This window comes from Plectropomus leopardus, chromosome 10 (assembly GCF_026936395.1).
Source record: "Plectropomus leopardus strain MGB_pleo_1.0 chromosome 10, ASM2693639v1, whole genome shotgun sequence".
Lineage (NCBI taxonomy): Eukaryota > Metazoa > Chordata > Actinopteri > Perciformes > Serranidae > Plectropomus > Plectropomus leopardus.
In genome coordinates, this window is record NC_142185.1 from 33,410,348 (window position 1) to 33,428,806 (window position 18,459).

General features: G+C 38.6%; 1 protein-coding gene across 2 annotated transcripts in view; it reads left to right on the forward strand.

The window, feature by feature from the left end:
- The first annotated feature begins 1,075 nt into the window (after positions 1–1,075).
- arhgef49 (Rho guanine nucleotide exchange factor 49) overlaps positions 1,076–18,459 on the forward strand; it is a 73,275-nt gene continuing 55,891 nt past the window's right edge. For both annotated transcript variants that reach the window (XM_088083664.1, XM_088083668.1), the window contains exons 1-2: positions 1,076–1,347; positions 12,726–12,788. The gene's annotated coding sequence lies outside the window, so the exon portion shown is untranslated. The remainder of the gene's footprint in view (positions 1,348–12,725; positions 12,789–18,459) is intronic.

The following is an 18,459-nucleotide window of genomic DNA, read 5'->3' on the forward strand; positions in this document are numbered from 1 at the left end:
GGGTGGCGGATGGCGTGACACCTGTCAAAAAGAAAAAGATAAACCAAAAACACACCTAAGTTAAAACCAATAAATAAAATAAAATAAAATAAAATAAAATAAAATAAAATAAAATAAAATAAAATAAAATAAAATAAAATAAAATAAAATAAAATAAAGTGTCCCCTAAACATTATGGTTGTATAACTCTGTATTTTCCCATTAGAAAAAAAATACTCTTTTTATTTATCACAATAGGATGGTAGGAGGTTTCTTTTTTTCTTGGTCACTCTGAAGAAATGAAGAGCAAACAGACGGACGCATTAAAGCTCAGACTGGACTCAGAGATCACACTGTGATCTGGGGCTCTGCGCCTTTTGAGCCTTGAGGGCGGGCTGAGGAGGGGGACATGAGGGCTGAGGAGGGGGACATGAGGGCTGAGGAGGGGGACATGAGGGCTGAGTGCCAGCCTTTTTCATCTGAGCCAATCAGGAGCAGAGTGAGCGCGTTCGTCCTGTGGTTAGTGCTGCCTTCAACAGCAGTGGGAAACAGAAAAAGCGCACTGTGAACATCCAATAAAGCAGGATGGTACAAATAATGCATTATACATCCACAAAAACTAAACCTCTTTACTGTAACATGACAGACACGGTTTCCTATCTTAAAAAAAAAAAAAAGCTAGTTGATTTTTATCTGTTACTTAGTGTATTTTTCAGATGTATCTACATGCAAGACTGTGCAAGATGCTAATTATATCATATTATTATATCAATTATTATATCATGATAATGATTTAATAATTGCACTGTGGAAAAGCCTAACACGCAGCTCAAATGTATACATTTTACATTAATTTAGGATATTTGCAGATGAATGCAGTGTATCTTTTGTATGATCTTTGTTTCTCTAAAAATATTTCGCTTCACTTATTTTTACAATGTTTTTTTGCCTTTATAGATTGGCTTTGTATATATATATAGAGAGAGAGAGATAGTACGTGTGAAACGTACTAATGTAACGTAGCTGTGGTTTGCAGAAACGTGCAACATTTTTTTAGGGCGACTCTAAATGTAACTCTTGATTTTACGAGCGGCACCTGAAAGCAGCACAGTTCCCAAGGAGAACCCCGCAAAGAAAAGAGGTCGTGTATCCGGGAGCCTCCGGTAAAACCCCGCAAACCAGCACGAGGGAAAGACGGAGGCTGAATGAACGACCAGCCCGTGCGTGATTTTGTGTCGGTGCCGTTACCGTCGGTGGCTCCCGGTGCCCGTTACTCCCCTCAGATGTTTGAACCTGCCGTCTGCAGCCTGAAGCCTCAGTTTTCTCTGTGAGGAGATGCAGCTGGAAGCGTCCTGAAGGCAACTCCGAGTGAGTAACCGGCTGACACAAAATACACTTTGTTACAAAGATAAAACACAGATAACGATGTGTTTTTGATGTAGCCGACACTTTTAGCTTCACCTGTCGGTGCTGAAGTTCACCTGAAGTATTCCTGCAGGGTTTTGTGTGTGTTTGTGGTCCTCAACTGTGATTTTACACTGACAGCACTGGACACACGGGAAGTATGGAGGACCAAATCTGCCATTTAAAAAAAAAATTAAATGTTTATTTGTGTAGCACACTTCATACAACAGTGATATAAAATATAAACACAGTAAAGGGTAGATAGAGAGGTAGAAAAAGGAGTAAAAACAAAAGATAAAAGGAGGTATGCATTGAATGATTTAAAATGGAATAAAATCATCATTGTAAGTAGCAAAAGAGCAGAAAAAAGGTTCACACTTCCTCCCACTCTTTTTCGAACATGTATTTAGAATTGACTCTTTTCTTATGCAATTTTCTTTGGTTGGGTTGTTTGTTTATGGTCTTAACAATGTTACATGTTCAAAATAAAGGGTTTACACAATCGAAAGATAAAAATATTATTTGAAAATGTGGTAAAATCAAGTTTAAAAATTAACTTGCAGTCATTAGGCTACAGTGAGGAGTAGGCAGTGTTAAAAAGTACCATTTTACTCAATAATAAAGCATGTTTTTTATGGAATAAATATTTGTCAAATAAATAAATACATTATTTGGGTGCCCAGTAGCTCACCTAGTAGAGTGGGTGTCCGATGTATAAGGGTTGTGTCCTTGTCACAGCAGCCGCGGGTTTGATTCCAACCTCGGCACTCTGCAGTATCATCCCCCTCTCTCTCCCCATTAACTCTTAAGACTTTCCTGTAGAATAAAGCTGAAGAAACACAAAAAAATCTTTAATATAAGTAAATGAATAAACAAATACAATTTATTCATTGCTTTTCTATTTCTGTGCATGTTTATTTAAAATAAACATACATATTTATTAGATAATTGAGACTTATTTCTAAATCTCCTTTATTATTTCATTTATTTATTTATTGAGTCATTTATTTATTTTTGATTATGGCAGATTTTGTCCACTCTGCAATGTTTTAGCTTATGTTTTTGCCCCTGTTATTGGAAAAATTGAAGAAAAGAAAGAAAAAGGAAAGAAAAAAGAAATCTTTTTTCTTTTTTTCCCAGACACCCCAGGTAAAACTTTTTTTTTTTGCATCGGTCAGTTTAGAGATTTTGGGCTGTTTTGGTTCCATAACAGGTCCTCTTAGTTTAAATATACGTTCAATTATTAATTTATATATGGTATTTTTTAACTAAACAACTCATTCACATATTTAAAGGAGCTGTGTGTCAACATTTAGGAGGATTTAGTAACATCTAGTGGTGAGGATTGCAGGTTGCAATCATCTGAAACTTCTTCCGGTTGGACTTGTTTCAGTGTTCAGCCCCTCTTAAAAAAAACCTGAACTGTTCCTGTAAATGATAATTTGATTATCCAAATTGCTCTTGACTTAATTTATTTATATTCTTTAATCAAGTAATTGACTAAATTAATCAAAATTAGCCTTAATTGTTTGGTTTGTGTTGTGCAAAGCTCAGGCTGCACCAGAAATGACGTTCTGACTCTAAATAACTTAACATCATTAACTGAATCGAAGGAGGGGAACAGCTGCCGGGTGAACTAGCCTCACCTTTTTGGAGTCGTGTCTACAGCCTGAACACTGTCCTTGCTGCAGGACTGAGACTCTGGTGTCTGTAGGCTTTCGAAAAAAAACAAGCTCAGCTGAGATTTCCATTGGTCGATATGATTTGTACTCCAGATAAGAGAGTAAGAAACATGCAGCAGCTAAACGATAAACGTGTTTGTGTTTATTTTCTGTTCTCTCTATGTGATGCCATTTAGTAAATGAAATAGGAACATGTGCAGGCATTCCTTAAATCCCTCTGGGAGTCCCTGGAGTCTCCCAGGAGTCCTTCAGTGCAACATTTTCGGGGATGACTGGGCTGCAGCCGGCAGGTGCACCCCAGCCGTGACTGGAAATGCCTCTAGGGCTGATGGGAGTGTTGGCTGACTTCCAGACTGCAATCAGATAATGTTAATGAATACGGTAAAATTGTGTTATTTGCATCAGCAGCAGTTTTTTGTTTTTGTTTTCCAGGAATGGAAAACACTGTATAATGAACCTCAGGCTTGCTGCATGAATAGTTGATGAAAACTGACTTAGTTGGAGTGTTTCTTTCTTTCCCCAAGATGAGAGTCATGTGACTGGAAAACCATTTGAGTTGTCATGGGTGCTCTCACAAAGGCGTCCCCCACAGGACGTGTATTAGTGCACATTGAAACGTGTTACTGCTGAGCTTGCATAATGTTTGGCGTGCATGGTTGGGAGCAGAAATGATTGGCTCATTAGGAAGAATCAGACTCTTGACTTATGGATTAGTTTTGCTTGTGAACGCTAATTGTGACGGTTCTCCTCATTTTCTTCTCAATTATGTGTGGAGGGATTTTGCCAAGGCCAGCCGAATCACCAGCATAAATGTTGACATTGTACATTTCTGCAAAACACGGATGTTTAACATTAGTGCCAGTGGTGCACGATAACGCCTAGGTGTCACATAGGGTTTTAACGACAAAACCATTTAATAATTAGGGAAAGATCATGTTTTGCCATAAAATACCTGGATTTGGAGGCAGGCTGGAAACACAGTATTGTCTCTGTAAAATACAGCTGCTTTTTTGGTATTATAACAGATGGAAACAGTGAAGGGTTGCTTGAAAACACCGACATTTGATGGGTAACAACCACTTAAAATACAGGAGTAACTCATGAAAACAACCAATTTTGTTGCTTGTTGGTCTGGAAGAGTGATCTGCAGCTTGGCAGACACCACATCCAGGTGTCACCTATAGGTTTTTAATAACAAAACCACTTGGTAATGATTGGAAAAAGATCATGTTTTGCCATAAAATACCTGGTTTTCTGGCAGGCAACCTGGCGTGGATTGCATCAGCTGTTATAAATCCATGCTCTGTAAGTAAAGTTCAAAGTTTCAAAATAGTGATTTGCCAAAGCAGGTTAAAGAAATGGCTCAGACAGTGATGACTTCAGCAATGTGTAAACCTGCAGTCAATGGAGCAGCACAAGCTGTCACCAAAATGAGTCAGTAAGTTAGAGTTTTTGTGGGTTAATGACATTTTTGAACCTAAATGCTGATTTGTTTTTAAATTGGAATTGTAAATGTGAATAGAACTAATTATACATGAAAGGCTGATTTTTTAAATTTTTTTCCAGGTCCAGTGTCTCTAAATTTGAATTTTGAACAAAACATTTAATTTTTAAGTTCAATAGAAGGATACATAATTATATTCCTGGCATTGCAGAGAAGGCTTAAAGATATGAGATACAATGAAATTGCACAGTTGAGGAAAAAATATATCTAAAAAAATTAAAACAAAATATTTTATTTATTTATTCATTTGTTTGTTCATTTATTTAATTATGTTATTATTTTTTATTATAAAACAATGTGACACTATATTGGGGAATGTGGACTCATGACCTCTGCATGTCTCTAAAGTCCCGGCTGTAGCCCTGATGAGTAATCTTGGCTGGTAAAAAGACATAAAACAGAAATGAATCAGCCTGCTCTCGGGGCTTTTTTCTTTCACTTTGTGTCTGAACGTGACAGACAGACTGATGTTGAACTCAGTCAGAGACCCCTGGCTGTCCTGTCTCAGATTTCCTGCACAGTGTGGCTTTGTGGTTTCCTGTCTCTACATGGATTTAATCAGTGAGAGGTGAGGTGATAAAAGGTCAAGCAGTGGACCTGCTGTACAGTTTCCTGCTGCACACACACACACGCACACACACATGCACGCACACACTATAGGTCGATCTGTCAGGCTAAGCCAGTGGCAGGTACACTCAGGGCCGCGGGGCTCAGACGCTAATGTATTCGCTTGCGATCTGCATCGTACTGTACCAGTTTTATTCTGGAGCAACATCAGCTTGAGTGTATGAGTATCATTACCTTCGATTAACCCTTTGAAACATGAGCAAATTGGCTTGTTTTCTTTCAAAAATATGTGAAGAAGGCAACGAGAAATGAAATAAGAAATGATGAATAAATTAGCAAGAAATTAATAAAATGTACAAGAAAATGACTCAAAAAATAGTAAAAAAAAAAAAAAAAAAAAGAAACAAACAAGGCAAACAAAACTTGGAGCAGAGTGCTTAAAAAAATTAATAAATCTCTAATATAATTTTAGATATTTAATTATATATATACATATATATATATATATATATATATATATATATATATATATATATATATATATATATATATATATATATAAAAATATAAAATTATAAATAACGTTTTTTCCCATTTGTTTTTTCCCCTAGATTTTAACAAATAAATTAGTAAGTTATTAGTAAAAAGTACAAGAAAATTGCCTCAAAATTAGAAAACAAAGAAAGTGCTTAAAAATTATACATAATTCTTTATTAAAATGTTTTTTTAAAAATGCCATCAAATCATTTTATGTGTAAGTGTGCATTTTTTGTACTCATTACACAGCTCATGTATTGATGACGCTTCTTTTTTAAATGAAAAATTATGTGTGTCAGCCTGTGCTACAGCAGAATAGCAAATAATCTAACTATAATGATAAATAAAGATAGATAATGACAGCATTTACAGTACTTAATTTTGTAAATATAGTTTTACCCTGGCTTTGTTTTTAAAGATAATTTTCTAAATAATTTCTTGCAGTTTGTGGAACCTTTCTTACCAAGTTGCTAACTGCCTTTTTTTCCATGTTTTTGAAAGAAATCAAACCACTTTGCTCAGAGTTCAAAGGGTTAAATACATGTGAAATGTCTTGAAAGCAGCACAAAAAAGTGATTTTGCTCCAGATTTCAAAGGGTTAACTTATCAGCTGACTTCAGATAAATTAGATTTTAAAGGAATACTTTGCTGATTTTTAACCAGGTCTGTGTGAAGTCGCTCCAGAGTATCGCTTTAAGTAATAGTCATTACTGTGGGCATTAAAGGATTAAGGTTTTTGAGCTCTTTATTTTATTATTTAATAATTTTTATTAGAAGAACAATGTAAGGCATATAAATCACAAAGCAAGCAACAAAGAATTCCTCAGTAACCAAAATCACTATAACAGTAACAATTATGACAAGACTTATGAGTAGCCGTTTTTTTTCCTTTCTAATGTATTTATTTTTTCTACACAGTATACAAATAAAAGAAAATAACCTTATGACTTTATATGACTGCAGTGTAAACGTTACTATGATTTCTGTGCCAGTCTCTTCAGATTGACGTGCTTACATGAGACACTTATATTCTGATTAGATTGTAAATATTGTCCATGTAAACACACCTATAGATAATGGATGGATGATTTTAACCAGCCCTATTTACCACCAGCTCCTGCAGTTTTTAGAGTCCTCCGAGGACGCAAACCTCTTGGCTTGAATCGGTTAGACCTCAGACATCTCAGAAATATGTTTTACAGGCTGCAGCTCTTTTTTTAACATGCTGGGAAATGAACATTTTTAAAATAATATAAAGCAGAACAGACTCTGTGCAGAAAAATCCTCGACTTTGGTCTTGATGTCAGTCAGAAGACACTCAGCCGTCTCAGCTGCTATGAGAGGAATGCCACCTTGATTCAAGACCGCTGTGATTACACTTGCATAGAAAAAAGGGAAGATTTCAAAAATGCCTCCCATATTATGCATTCGCTGAAAAAGACGGTGGCATTGTATGTCTCTGCAAACCATTAATTTGTTGCATTTGTAAGTTTCAAATGCATCAATCAAAAAAGGATTTAAAGTATGTAGCTGACTTTATCAGTGGAAGGTGGAGGGGATGGTGGATGGCGTGACACCAACGCAGGACTCCTGCCCAGCTGCAGACCACAGTCTGAGACCAACCAACAACGAAAACCGTTTTTCAGCCGTTTTTCAGCCGTTTTTCAGCGAGTCATCACTGCGGCTTTAAGCGACCTTCTAGCCACCCAACATGGGTGCTTGTTAGTGACCTTTTGCTGTGATTCCACTGAACATAGTGCAATGAAAAGTGTTATTTTACGAAGACATTGCTGCGTTTCCAGTCATGATAGCGCCACAAAAGCAGCTGTTTTTTTTATCAAGACGTTGTGTTTCCTGCCAGTAGACAGCCATGAAAAACCCTTTTTTCTCAGAGACGTTGTTGTGTCTCCTGTTTTAATAAAGCCACAAAATGTTTTTTTGGGTTTTTTTTGCAGTGATAGGACCAAGAAAGAAGAAGTTTTTTCTTTTTTTTTTTCTTTTACCAAGACATCAGTGCATGTCCTGCTGGGATACTGCCACAGGTAGTGTTTCTTTCTCTCACTTTTTAGTTTATTTTTTTTAACCAAGCCATTGCTGTTTCCTGATGGGATTGTGTTACAAAACACAGGTGTTTTTCTAAAATTAATTTTTATATATACCAAGAAATTGTTGCATATCCTGCAAGAGTATTACCACAAAAGGTGGTTGTTTTCTAACCCACAAAAAGCCACGACCCAAACAGTTTATTTTAGGCCAAAAACACAATGTCTTCCAACCATATCAAAATGTTGTTTGTGGTTAAACCTAACCAAGAATTAAACACAGTGTTGTTGAAACATTAAAGTTTCAGCGTATCTTCTACATAATAACACATAAATGTAAATATCTGGGACTTGCAGGAACGTACAACATTTTTTTCTGGCAGCTGGGTTTGAAAAGACTTTGGTGGTGAAACTTTGGTAGCAGCTCATTTGAGGATGTATATTTTTGAAATTCAAGTGTAAAAAACATTTAAGTAAGCTAGATAATGATGACCCGAGTGCGTTCAAGCAAGCGAATCGAACCTCTTACATTGAACCAGTTGTCCCCTGAGAACCTCCTTTGTTCTTGCGTCCTGCCTGCAGGATAAACTGTAACACGTCCCCCTGTGTCCCGTTACAACATCAGTCACAGCTGCACGCACGGCCACATGAAGGCAGCATGACTGACGGTGTGTGTGAGTATCTGTGTGTGTGACAGAGACCCGTCACCCGTCCTCCCCCTTTTTACAAACGAACACAATCAACAAAGGGCATTGTGGGTGGATGTCAGTGTGGAGTCCCTATCCCAATTATGGACAACCACTAATTACCAGCGTAGTAATTAAGAATCAGGCAGCTGTGGCAACAATAAACTGCTTCTGGGAGACCATCGAGAAATCCTGCCGCTGGAAACTGTTAATCACGGCCTTTTTTTACACTGTGTACGCACACACCCTCAAAATCTGTCTGCGTGCTCTCGGAGACGCAGTTAATATTGCTCTGAACGAGAGTGATTTTTCCCAGTTGAACGCTTTTGATTGATGCAGTGCAGTTTGGATCATACAGAGCTGCTTTTGTTGTGTCTTTACAGAGGGGAAAGCGAAGGCTGGAGGGAAAAAGAAAACAGTTTTTTTTTTTTTTTTTTGAAGAGGCAGACCAGAGAGCAGGAAGGTCACTTGATAAAATGCTAATATGAGTGCTTAGCATCCGTGCTCTGTCAGTCTGACAAGGCTGGCTGGGCTGGTTGGCTGAGAGATCTCTTCAGATAAACACACATCCAGTACAAGTCTCTCTCTCTTACACACACATGCAGGACCTTATAAAACGTCTTTGAAGGACGTGGAGAGTGTATCTGAATCCTCCACAAACAAAAACAGTGTGTCAACCTTGGGCTTGATTTGCCTCTCAGGGTTGCTTGATATGCAGATGGAGGCGCCACAGATTAATAAGCTTCAGTAGTTTGATATTTGGTTAATTTAATCAGTTTGGAATGTGTCCTCACTCTCAACAACTCCAGATTATGCGTTTCATGATTAAAGATGGGATAGGCAGTTTAATTTTAGCCTCTTTTGTCAAAAAAAAAAAAAAAAATCCATAAAAAGCCCATCAGGCCTGCGCGCTAGAGATGTACAGCGACCGAGTGTGCTGGAGAGGGCAACATCCGCTGACTGACTTTTCATTTAGGACTTTGCTACCTTTAATGGCGGTCAAAATAAATAAATCTTACAGTTGTTTTAGACTTTTCAAATGTTAGCAAACTGGATGACTGAAATCTAGATAGCAAAATGAGTCATTTCGCAGGGGTGTTGATGCTCACAAAAAATCATCCACAGATTTACAGACGTCTCTTTTCAGATGTAAGTCAATTGGAAAAATTCTTTCTGGGCCTCAAGACATCACGTGACGGACCGAGACGGTGTGATTCCACTTTTGGCCACTGTGTAAAGTTTGGATCAGAGCCTGGCGAACGTCCTGGGGGCTCGAAAGAGCTGCAGGAGGAGCGTTTATTCTATTTATTTTTTTAAAGAATATTTTTTGTTTTTGCCTTTATTGAAGATAGGAAAGCTCAAGTGTGAACGGGGGGAGAGAGAGACGGGATGACATGCAGCAAATCAGAGTCGCGGCTGCTGCAGCGAGGACGTAGTCTCTGTACATGAGGCGCCCACTGTCCAAACTGAGCTACTGGTCTATGTAATATACTGGTTTTAAGGTATGTCATGATATGAAAATTGACGGCTAGCATGCCACGTATATTTGCTCAAATTCTGTTTTTCCAGGGCTGTTGCCTTGCCAGATTTTGGTCTTCAGATATCCAGATAGATAGATCTCAGGGAACGTGCATTATTCACTGCCCTAACAATGCCAAATGACCAATGAATGTTCTTAATCCCACTGAGGCAAAAATCTTGTAAAATCGTTATTGCCTCAAAGCAGCACTGCTCATTGCTTTGCAACATTGTGCAAGGTTTTATAATCGAAATACATTTTAACTTTGTAAAAACTGTAAATAATTCTCCACCAGTCGCCACATTTCTATTGCCTTGCAGCATCCATTGTCATATCACTCAACCAAAGTGTGAAGTTCATTTTAAGCTCCAGCTCTCCATTGTGCAGCAGGTAATAGATGTGACTGCAGCAATAATGACATGATCCCTCTCTGGCTTCCCACCAGAGTCTGCTCACTTTATCTCCAGTTTAGTGTATTTGTTTTTTCTTTCTCCTTCGGGGAAAACCGAAAAAAAGCAACGAATGGAAGCGAGACAAATGAAAGTTCCGGACAGACGGGAACATTAGAGCATGTAGTGCGGAGAGAAGAAGGAAAAAAGAGGTGCGGAAAATGAGCGCAGGGTTACAAATGGTTGTTGGAGAAGGAGAGGAAAAGGGTTGGATGTGGTGGGAGAGCGAGAACAGCTGGAGCCCTGCCTTCAGCTTCACTCATGGTTACACCTGATGATGGGTGGAGTGGAGGTCACGCATTAAGGGAGCTTTTACCCCGCCACGGGCTCAGCCAGGTTTTTCAGAAACGATTGCACTGACGGGAAACTGCTGCTGCCGGCTGAGGTTACTTCAAAGTAACTACCGTCGACTGACTTACAAGAATCCTGCCTCACAGTCACTTAACACATCAGAACTGCAAAGCAGTTTCCAGGTGATACTGGAGTTATGAGAAATGTAGCAAGCAGTAAACAAGTCAGGTCAAATGAACATCTTTACTTTTTTTTTTCTTAACTTTACTTTTCAAACCAGAGCAAACATGGGAAGAGGTTGATGAGCAACTTGACAAAAAAGCGCCCCAAAATTAGCAAGAAATTACAAAAAAAGTTACAAGAAAATAACCTGAAAACAAGATGTAAAAATAACAACCTCAAGAAAATGCTAAAAAACCCTTTAGTGCATTTTTTTCTATAATGTAATTTAAATATATTATTTAAATATATAAATAAGAGAGTTATACATAGTGTTCTGGACATCTCATTTTTTGATATGTAATAAAAAATTTATTTTTTTATCATTATTGTTATTATTATCATTACATTTCTTGCCAAGTTGCTCATTATGGTTTTTCTTCAGTTTTTGGAAGAAATCGAACCAATTTTCAGTGATTTCAATGAAAATAAAAATGAATGCGGCACGACAAAAGTAATATTGATGCTGGTGTAAACGGGTTAAACTGATAAATACTTATACTGGTTACTAATACTGGTTACAGTGTACTTCTAACAGTCCTTCTACCATTACATCACTCAGAGGCAGGTTTTGTATCACTGTATGCCATTACCACCAGATTAATAAATCTGAAGGGATTATGCAGGCTAATCCAGATAATATTATTAAGGGATGAAGGCCACATTAGAGAAGGTTACACACAGACATTGGAAGTTAAGGCTTTAAGCAAGCACTAAAAATGACAAGTTTCTCATTTTAAAATGACATTCACCTACGAGCTAAGTGAACAAGTGTATCAACATTTACGGGCAAACAAACTAATTGCGCAAACAGTGGATCAGAAATGTGCAACATTTTTTTCCGACAAAAATCCCAAACTATCACTTTAAGTTGCTGTGAGCTGTAAATTTACCACATCTAAGAAGAGAGATATTTCTGAGCCTTACGTGCACAGCCTCTCCTCCTCTGTGCCGCTGCCTGCATGTCTGCAGCTCTCTGTACCGAAGATAAGGGTGAAAGTCAGGAGTGCTCACTCCGTGGCAAAATTTGGGTCCAAAAAGATCTCCACACTGACTGCCAAAAACCATAAAACACAACTGCTTGATATGAAACAGTCTTCTGACGGGGGAAAGCCCAGCAGAAGGCAAAAATATAAGCAACATTTTTTGCTCGATCTCGGAAACACTTTGTCGATATTGACGCTTGTTTTATTATATTTATTGTCAGACTCTTTCAGTCATCATCAACTATTGTTTCTGTCTCTTTTGATAAGTCTGTCTGCTTTTTTGGGTTGCATTGTAGGGTAGACAGTTGTTGCTGCTGGAACGTCTTCTCTCTGAAATGACCTGTGATTTTCTAAAGCTTGAAGCCAAGAGGAGGTGCAGAAGTCTAGTTTTCCTTTAATCCACTTAAACTACGATATGCTCAAAGTTTATAATGGGATTTTTGACCTGTGACGCTAAAATAAAACTGCCTACGGGAGCTTTAATTTAGTTTCCAGAACACTCTAATGTTTAATTTCACATAAGGGGTTTTACTTGTATCATCAATAACTAACTCCATGTGTAATTGGCAACACATGACCATTTACTTCCTCCTCAGGGTAACAGTTAGCAGTGCTGAAGACTATAACGCAGAGAGAGGTCACTTTAAATTAGGGAGAAAATGGTCTTCAGTTGTTTGTATCTTATATTCATTTCTTCTACACGTGTACACCTGCTGGTTAAAAAAGCTTGTCACACAATGATCACAAAACAAAACAAAAAGTAAGCCCCAGGACATCAACAAAACCAGAGACTTAAGATAAGACATAAATTGTCCACAGTGCATAAAACATCTAATTTTTTCTTCTTCTTTTTCCTCAAGAATCAAGATTGGAGCAACACCGCGACGGCAGCATCGGTTCTGCAGAGCACTTATGCTTTTAAGGTATGTTATCACCTGATGTGATCTTTATAAAAACTGCAATTTATCAAAGGACGCAACGCATTCAGACTGTAGCGATTTCTTTATCTCCTGACAACAAGAACCACTCACAAAAAACCCTTCCATTGGCTGGCCCTGAAGTAATTAACCATTAGTGCCTGCTCCACAAAATAAATAAAAAAACACAGAAAAACAAAAATAGCATCTGAGTGAGTGGATTTTTGCCCGTGAGCATTTTTCTCAAAGAACCAGAAATGAACACGCCACACAGTGAGGTATTGTTCTCTCAGATTTTCCATCCATATCGTGAAGGCGGTGGCATTTTACCGGCAAATATATTTCTCTCGGAGGAGATTGCTCCCTGTGTGTGTGTGTGTGTGTGTGTGTGTGTGTGTGTGTGTGTGTGTGTGTGTGTGTGTGTGTGTGTGTGTGTGTGTGTGTGATGTGAAGCCAGATGCAGAATGTTAATGAGCCTCTGTGCCGCTCTAACTGACAGTTTGACAGCTACTGCATGCATGTGTGTGTGTGTACATGTGTTTATGTCCACAACCTTCCTGTGGACCATCAGGATTCAGGTCACAGCACATTTTAACCAGTAGGAAGGATTATCCTGAAAGCAGCTGAATCGGCGTGTTGAGTAAAGAGGTTTGGTTAGTTGATCAGCAGCGTCCCAAAGGAAACTGTCTGGTTGCAGAGGCTGAAGCTCACCGTGTCTGCTCTGCCTTTAGCGATTTTGGTAAAATGTGGATTAAGCGACTGGTCTGCACATCCTCCCCCCTTCTGTCTGTCTCTTCCAAAAAGTGCTGAAATAGAAAAACTCCTGCTTTATTACCACAAGATGTTCTGGTAAAGGTCTTTCCCTGTTTTTTCAGTCACTTGTTTTTGTATACAAGTCAAGCATCTAAAGATGGTTAAAAGGAAGTTTCATATGTCATTTATGATAAAATGTCTGAGACAAATGTGTAATTTTAGGGTACAAAACGAATAGATTTTACTGGAAAAGTCTCTTGCTGCAAACTGCAAAGTGTCTGCTGTGGCTGCTTCAGCTGTGGTCGGTTGCTGCAATGGCACTTTTTGTTCATTTAACTCTTTCAAACCTGAGATTGGCATGATTTCTTTCAAAAACTATGGGAATGAATTGCAAGTTGCAAGAAAATAACCTGGTTTTTAGCAAAAAAGAAGAAAGAGAAAAGAAAACAAAATACAAATATATAGATAAAACAGTCAATAATAAAATAAAATAATAAAAATAATATTTTGTGCTTTCCAGGGTTCCCACAATATTAATTCTATACTAAAGCCTAAGTGGTATTAAAATGTCTGTCAAAAGTATTAAAAATACTCAGATATCAATAGATTTTGAACAGATATTTTATGAATCTTTTTTTTTCTGCCATTATATTGTACAATTTAGAATAACTTGTAACATCTTTTATTTTACTTTATTTTCTAACTATTTTTTATAATATATAAAATCACAAAAAAATTGTTATTTTACAACAAATATATCAGCAAAATAGTCCATAAGCAAGTAATGTCAATTTTTGCTACTAAAAACAATTAAAACGATTTGCTCAGTGCCTTTTTATCCATGTTTTTCAACAAGAAAATTGATGTCATCTGAAGTTTTAAAGGGTTAAAAATCAGCTTTTTCCAAGCGTGGATTGAAGAGTGTCTTCGCTCTTCTATCCATGTTTAACACAGAAGCCTTAACCTTTTTTTTATGGCAGCAGCTTCAGTGCGCCGGTTCATCCAGAGATAGCCCAAGGTCTCCTCTAATGGCTTTTCCACGTGCTGATATTCAAAGAGCAGCAACCTTGTCGGGTTCCTGCTCTTTCCTTGGACCCTCCGTTATGTCATCTTCATTGCATAATGTTACGCTCTCCGGCACAACTGTGTTTGACGCGGACACGGACAACATCATCCTCGTGCAGCGCTAATAGCCTGCGGCCGTTCACGGCGCTCACCTGATGCCTTCATCCTGCACTACAGTGTCATTGAGATTCAAACAGCCAGGTTTCTGAATATTCTGCATTATAATACCTCTCAGCCAGCCCCCTCTATTCATGTGGAAATGCTGATGTTTCTAAAGTACGCCTAAGCTTCCCACTATTACTCTGAAGACTGGCTGAATTTGGATAGCTAATGTGTTTCTGTTTCAGCCTCCCACGCTGCACGGTCTTTATGAGCCGCCGCCGTTCAGGAAAAGAGGAATAACGTTGATCTCTGTGTTTCAGAGGCTAATCTCGCCTCGATTGAATGTGATCCAGCCCGTGTTGCCAGTACATTCAGTCCGGTGCACCATCTGCAGATATGTTGCACAGAGGCGATGGTGTGTCAACAACCCTGTGTTTACTGTATCTACTGAGGCGATTAATTTGGGCTGAATATTAAGAGAAGCATCCATTTCGCAGATGAATGAAGCCCAGTCGTGTTTCTGCGGAGCAGTGGATTTACTTGGCAATTTTCTGTTTGGCTCACACCTATTTAGATGCATGCTGGTATCTCTTGGCACTCTCTTCTGTTGTGTGGCACTATCAGATAAAGAAGAGCCGTTTAACGTTGTAAAGAAAGTGCACCTTTTTAAATTACCTGTGGGGATGTTTCAGCCCAAACAGGACAACAGTTTTTGTTGTTGTATGTTTCTGCAAACCACGATAATGTTGCTGTGGTTAACATGTGGTTTCGTTTAACAACGAAACACACTTTTCATGGCACTATTTTGGCTGGAAATGCAGTGATATCTTGGTAAAAAAACAACTGTTTTTAATGACACTATCCATGCTGGAAATGCAGCAGTGTCTCAGTAAAAAAATAACTGCTTTAAGTTGCATCATCCCTGCAGGAACTAGGGCAACAGCTCATTCATGAAAAACTGCTTTCTTTATGGCATCACCTCATTTGGAAACACAATATTATCTTGGTAAACAACTGCTTTCATGACACTATCCTAGCTGGAAACGCAGAAATGTCTCACGAAAATTGTTTTTTGTGGCACTATGCCTGCAGGAAATGCAGCAATGTCTTGATCATAAAAAAATGCTTTTTTATGATACTGTCCTAGTTGGAAATGCAACAATGTCTCTGAAAAAACAAACAAACCCTTTTGTGAGGTTAACATTTTTTTCATGGCACTATCCTGGCAGGAATTGCAGCGATGGGTTGGTAGACAGCAATTACTTGGGGTGGCACTGTCCCAGCTTGAAATGCAGCGATTTCACTCAAATAAAACAACCGCTTTTCATGGCATTATCCCCGGTGGAAACACAGGGATGGATTTCTGAAAAACATACAGTATGTGGCAGAGAAAAGCTGCGGAAAAGCAGCAGTAATTTACAAAAAAACGTCCGGTGTTGTTAGTTATTGGTCTCCAATAGTGGTCTGCAGCCTGGCAGGTGTTTTGCCTCGGTGTCATACCATCCATCAATGACACACAGCTCATACAGTATGTCCCTTTACAAACTCTGACATTATACATATGAAATGTACAAATGTATCTGCAGTTTGCTGGAACATACAAAGACAACATTTTCTCCTGGCGTTTGTGCGGTTCAGCAGAAGAGCCAGTCTCATGTTTATTTTTGGCAGGAATGATAATGTAAAACGATATTAGCGACCAGCAGCATAATCCTGCAGTACATCAGGCGCTCTAACCAGATCTGTGGTGTCATCTGGAGGAGAGCGTTTGCAGCAGGCCGATGAGAGAGGCATGTAGATGGTGCACGAGCAATCCAGCTCCGAGAGCGACTGTGTGGCACGCCGCGCAGACGGATAGATGGACAGGAAAATTGGATTTTCAGGCTTCCCATCAGGAAGGCCGAGTTCATTCAGTGTACAGTGCAGCTGCAGGCATGCTGATTATGATAGCAGCCTCCCATCTGCACAAAAAGCTTTAAATCAGCCAATAAAAGGCTCAGGAGGGAACATGTGTACACACATACTGTACGCTCACCTACTCATTCACAAACACATCAGAGAATATAGGTCATGGAGGTTTCTTTATGTAACATTTGACGTTTAAATGCCAGATTGATGGGGTGCTGCAGTCGCCTCTCTTTCCTATCAGACCTGTAAAGAACGGATGGAAAATTAAATAATGGATGGGGTTAATGGGTCGTGATGATTACGCATGGCCCTGTTTTCCATTTATTTCCCCTCTCCCAGATGGGTCACCTGTTCTAGTGCACTGCCTGGTCCAATCAATAAAAAACACACAAGCACTGCCGGCGTATTCGGCTGCTGCTGAGGTTAGCAGATCAGCACGGCGTTTTAGCCAGCACACATCACCTCAATGCAAAAAACTGTTTTCGCGGGGAAAACTTAGAATTTGCAGAAGGAAGACTTGGTTTTGCTTTGGGTGGCGGTATTTTTTTATTCTAATCAGCAGAAAATAAATTAACAACAGTTGTGGTAATCGATTAGTTGTTTAAAGCTTTAATTACATGGGACTAGTATTACAGGGAGACCTGTGTTTCGTGTGGTTTTATTCTCACGGGGTAAGTCTGTATTTTCCTCAAACTGACTGACATCATTCCCTGGATACAATAAAGGTGTTGTGTAACATAGAAAGCGACCAAGGGCAGCCCTGTGATGCCTGCTTGAGCCGTGCTCGCTTCCACGGTGAGCACACATTTAGTCGCCTCGAGGGTATGCAGACTTTCAAAAGCTGAACTAAATATATTATTTATACTTATTTATACTTTATATTTATTATATTTTATATTATATATATATTTTATATATATATTTTTTTATATATATAATTTATACTCCAATTTAGAAATTATTTTATTTTATTTTTAAAAATGACCTTCTTATCTAATTATTCGCACATTTATTTATTTATAAATAATTTTATTTATATACTTTCATTTATCTATTGTGTAACTAGCTGTGGCGAGTTAAATACATCTGTTATTTCATCACGCGGCGGGCGGGTTAAAGCTTCTGAAACCAAAACTGTAAAGTATGTCTGCGTCTGCTTGTGCTGTATGGCAAAGTGCGGTCAGAAGTTTCATTGTCATTGTCAACGTGGCTCCTATAATCATTTCATCAATTTTAAATTGAATATCTTTGTAAATGTTGGTCAGAAAAACAATTTTATAACATCTGTTTGGCACCTGGGGAATTAAACCATGAATTGAACATAATAATTGAAAAATAATGGCTGGCTTAATTGAAAGACAGCCGTTTATTTCCACCCTTGATGCTAGTATATCCAGGACACTGTGAGTCCGGAGATGTGGGTTGTGCACACTCATACCCACACACGTCATGAGTGAATGAAGCAGCAGTTTTTTGTCGAGGAATGTGGGGCACGTCCCCCGCCGCCTCCCGTCTCTTCAGCGTGTGTTCACAGAACTGTCCCACTGTAAGAACAGAGTGAGTTTATATCTAGAAGAGCCCATTTTTAAACAATAATCTACTGCAGCACAACCTTTTTACACAGAGATCCTGCTGCAGAGCCGCTGCACAGTCGCCTCTTTACTCCACCTTTGCATTTTTACACAGAACCAGATGAAGGCTGCATGGTTACGCACTAGTGTGTGATTTTAGGCAGCATACCGGCATCGTGAAACCAAAAGAGGACTGAGTGCCGTGAAGAGTAACCCAACAGCATCTGCCTCAAATGTGACATTTAACCCTTAGGGCCCAATTTAATATAACACACACT